Source organism: Monodelphis domestica, chromosome 2 (genome assembly GCF_027887165.1).
Source record: "Monodelphis domestica isolate mMonDom1 chromosome 2, mMonDom1.pri, whole genome shotgun sequence".
In the NCBI taxonomy this organism is placed as follows: domain Eukaryota; kingdom Metazoa; phylum Chordata; class Mammalia; order Didelphimorphia; family Didelphidae; genus Monodelphis; species Monodelphis domestica.
This window is the reverse complement of record NC_077228.1, coordinates 405,870,163-405,875,114: the sequence shown is the minus strand read 5'-3', so window position 1 is coordinate 405,875,114 and position 4,952 is coordinate 405,870,163.

Sequence of the window (4,952 nt, the reverse complement as noted above, 5' to 3'; positions counted from 1 at the left end):
ACAAACAAAAAAACCCAAACCAACCAACAAACAAAAAGGGAACAAAAAGGGAGGTGCTAGAAAGGGAAGCATATCAAGGGAGGGGATTAGGGGGACTGATTTAAAATAAATCACTGGTTTAAAAGGTTATAGCTAAAGAAGAAAGGTCAGAATTAGGGGAGGATATCAAAATGTCAGGGAATCCACAAGTGACAATCATAACTTTGAATGTGAATGGGATGAACTCACCCATAAAACGCAGACAAATAGCAGAATGGATTAGAATCCAAAACCCTACCATATGTTGTCTTCAAGAAACACACATGAAGTGGGTAGATACTCACAAGGTCAGAATTAAAGGATGACGTAAGACCTTTTGGTCCTCAACTGATAGAAAGAAGGCAGGAGTTGCAATCATGATATCTGATAAAGCCAAAGCAAAAATAGACCTGATCAAGAGGGATAAGGAAGGTAAATATATTCTGTTAAAAGGGAGTATAGACAATGAGGAAATATCATTAATCAACATGTATGCACCAAATGGTATAGCACCCAATTTCTAATGGAGAAACTAGGAGAATTGAAGGAGGAAATAGAAAGTAAAACCATATTAGTGGGAGACCTCAACCAACCATTATCAAATTTAGAAAAATCAAATCAAAAAATAAATAAGAAAGAGGTAAAAGAAGTGAATGAAATCTTAGAAAAATTAGAGTTAATATATATATATGGAGGAAAATAAATAGGGATAAAAAGGAATACACCTCAGCACCACATGGAACATTCACAAAGATTGACCATACACTAGGTCACAGCAACATGGCATACAAATGCAGAAAAGCAGAAATAATAAATGCAACCTTTTCAGATCATAAGGCAATAAAAATAATTATCAGTAAAGGTACATGGAGAGCAAAATCAAAAATTAATTGGAAATTAAATTATATGATACTCCAAAATCATTTGTTAGAGAACAAATCATAGAAACAATAATTTCATTGAGGAAAATGACAATGGTGAGACATCATTTCAATCCTTATGGGATGCAGCCAAAGAAATACTCATAGGAAAATTCATATCCCTGAGTGCATAATTGGAAATGCAAATAAAAAAACTTGAAAGTGAACAAATTAAACCCCCCAGTAGAAAACCAAACTAGAGATCCTAAAAATTAAGGGGGGAGGGGTTAATAAAATCAAAAGTGATAGAACTATTGAACTAATAAATAAGACTAGAAGCTGGTACTTTGAAAAACAAACAAACAAAAGAGCAAAGTACTGGTCAATCTAAAAAAATTTTTAAAAAAAGGAAAGAAGAAAAGCAAATTAAAAGCATCTTAGATGAAAAGGGGACTTCACCTCCAATAAAGAGGAAATTAAGGCAATCATTAAAAACTACTTTGCCCTATTATATGGCAATAAATATACCAATCTAGTTGATATGGATGAATACTTACAAAAATATAATTTACCTAGACTAACAGAAGAAGAAATAGAATTCTTAAATAATCCCATATCAGAAAAAGAAATCCAACAGGCCATCAAAGAACTCCCTAAGAAAAAATCCCCAGGGTCTGATGGATTCACAAGTGAATTCTATCAAACATTCAAAGTACAGGTAAACCCAATACTATACAAACTATTTGGCATAATAAGCAAAGAGGGAGTTCTACCAAATTCCTTTTATGACACAAACATGATACAGATTCCAAAACTAGGCAGGTCAAAAATAGAGAAAGAAAACTATAGACCAATTTCCCTAATGAATATAGATGCAAAAATCTTAAATAGGATACTAGCAAAAAGACTCCAGCAAATGATCAGGAGGGTCATTCACTATGATCAAGTAGGATTTATACCAGGAATGCAGGACTAGTTCAATATTAGGAAAACCATCCACATAATTGACCACATCAACAAGCAAACCAACAAAAATCACATGATTATCTCAATAGACACAGAAAAAGCATTTGATAAAATACAACACCCATTCCTATTAAAAACACTAGAAAGCATAGGAATAGAAGGGTCATTCCTAAAAATAATAAACAGTATATATCTAAAACCATCAGCTAACATCATGTGCAATGGGGATAAATTAGATGCATTCCCAATAAGATCAGGAGTGAAACAAGGATGCCCATGATCACCTCTATTATTTTACATTGTATTAGAAACACTAGCAGTAGCAATTAGAGAAGAAAAAGAAATTGAAGGCATTAAAATAGGCAAGGAGGAGACCAAGTTATCACTCTTTGAGGATGATATGATGGTTTACTTAAAGAATCGTAGAGAATCAACCAAAAAGCTAGTCGAAATAATCAACAACTTTAGCAAAGTTGCAGGATACAAAATAAACCCGCATAAGTCATCAGCATTTCTATATATTTCCAACACAGCTCAGCAGAAAGAATTAGAAAGAGAAATACCATTCAAAATCACCTTAGACAAAATAAAATACTTAGGAGTCTATATCCTGAGACAAACACAGGAACTATATGAACACAACTACAAAACACTCTCCACACAACTAAAACTAGACTTGAACAATTGGAAAAACACTAACTGCTCATGGGTAGGACAAGCCAATATAATAAAAATGACCATCCTACCCAAACTCATTTATCTATTTAGTGCCATACCCATTGAACTTCCAAAAATTTTTTTACTGATTTAGAAAAAACCATAACAAAGTTCATTTGGAAGAGCAAAGGATCAAAGATATCCAGGGAAACAATGAAAAAAAAATACAAAGAAGGGGGCGTTGCAGTCCCAGATCTCAGACTATATTATAAAGCAGCTGTCATCAAAACAATTTGGTACTGGCTAAGAGACAGAAAGGAGGATCAGTGGAATAGACTCGGGGTAAGTGACCTCAGCAGGACAGTATATGACAAACCCAGAGAACCCAGCCTTTGGGACAAAAATACACTATTTCATAAAAACTGCTGGGAAAATTGGAGGACAGTGTGGGAAAGATTAGATTTGGATCAACACCTCACACCCTACACCAAGATAAATTCAAAATGGGTGACTGACTTGAACATAAAGAAGGAAACTATAAGAAAATTAGGTGAACACAGAATAGTATACATGTCAGACTTTTGGGAAGGGAAAGATTTTAAAACCAAGCAAGACTTAGAAAGAGTCACAAAATGCAAAATAAATAATTTGGAATACATCAAATTAAAAAGTTTTTGTACAAACAAAACCAATGTAACTTAAATCAGAAGGAAAACAACAAATTGGGAAGCAATCTTCATAAAAACCTCTGACAAAGGTTTAATCACTCAAATTTACAAAGAGCTAAAACAACTGTACAAAAAAATCAAGTCATCTCCAATTGATAAATGGGCAAGGGACATGAACAGGCAGTTCTCAGCCAAAGAAATCAAAACTATTAATAAGCACATGAAAAAGTGCTCTAAATCTCTGATAATCAGAGAGATGCAAATCAAAACAACTCTGAGGTATTGCCTCACACCTAGAAGATTGGCTAACATGACAGCTATGGAAAGTAATGAATGCTAGAGGGGATGTGGCAAAGTAGGGACAATAATTCATTGCTGGTGGAGTTGTGAATTGATCCAACCATTCTGGAGGGCAATTTGGAACTATGCCCAAAGGGCAATAAAAGACTGTCTGCCCTTTCATCCAGCCATAGCACTGCTGGGTTTGTACCCCAAAGAGATAATAAGGGAAAAGACTTGTACAAGAATATTCATAGCTGCACTCTTTGTGGTGGCCAAAAATTGGAAAATGAGGGGATGCTCTTCAATTGGAGAATGGCTGAACAAATTGTGGTATATGTTGGTGATGGAATACTATTGTGCTAAAAGGAATAATAAAGTGGAGGAATTCCATGGGAACTGGAACAACCTCCAGGAAGTGATGCAGAGCGAGAGGAGCAGAACCAGGAAATCATTATACACAGAGACTGATACACTGTGGTACAATCGAAGGTAATGGACTTCTCCATTAGTGGCAATGCAATGTCCCTGAACAATTTGCAAGGATCTAAAAAACACTATCCACAAGCAGAGGATAAACTGTGGGAGTAAAAACACCGATGAAAAGCAACTTCTTAAGTACAGGGGTTGAGGGAATATGACTGAGGAGAGACTCTAAATGAACACTCTAATGCAAATACCAACAACACAGAAATGGGTTTGAATCAAGAACACATGTGATACCCAGTGGAATCATGCATTGGCTATGGGAGAGGTGGTGGGAGGGGGGAAGGGGTAAGTGAAGAAAATGATCTTTGTTTCCAATGAATAATGTTTGGAAATGACCAAATAAAATAATGTTAAAAAAAACTAGACTTGGGCAATTGGCAAAACATTAATTGCTCATGGGTAGGATGAGCCAATATAATAATAATGACCATCCTACCCAAACTTATTTATTTATTTAGTGCTATACCCATTGAACTTCCAAAAAATTTTTACTGAATTAGAAAAAAACATAACAAAGTTAATTTGGAAGAACACAGGATCAAGGATATCCAGGGAAATAATGAAAAAAAAATACAAAGGAAGGTGGCCTTGCAGTCCCAGATCTCAAACTGTATTATAAAGCAGTGGTCATCTGGTAAGAGGAGGATCAGTGGAATAGACCCGGGGTAAGTAACCTCAGTAAGACAGTATATGACAAACCCAAAGACCCCTGCTTTTGGGACAAAAAAGCACTAGTTGACAACTGCAGGGGAAAACTGGAAGACAGTGTGGGAGAGATTAGATTTGGATCAACACCTCATACCCTACACCAAGATAAACTTAGAATGGGTGTATGACTTGAACATAAAGAAGGAAACTATAAGTAAATTGGGTGAACACAGAATAGTATACATGTCAGACTTTTGGGAAGGGAAATACTTTAAAACCAAGCAAGACATAGAAAGTGTCACAAAATGTAAAATAAGCAATTTTGATTACATCAAATTAAAAAGGTTTTGTACAAACAAAACCAATG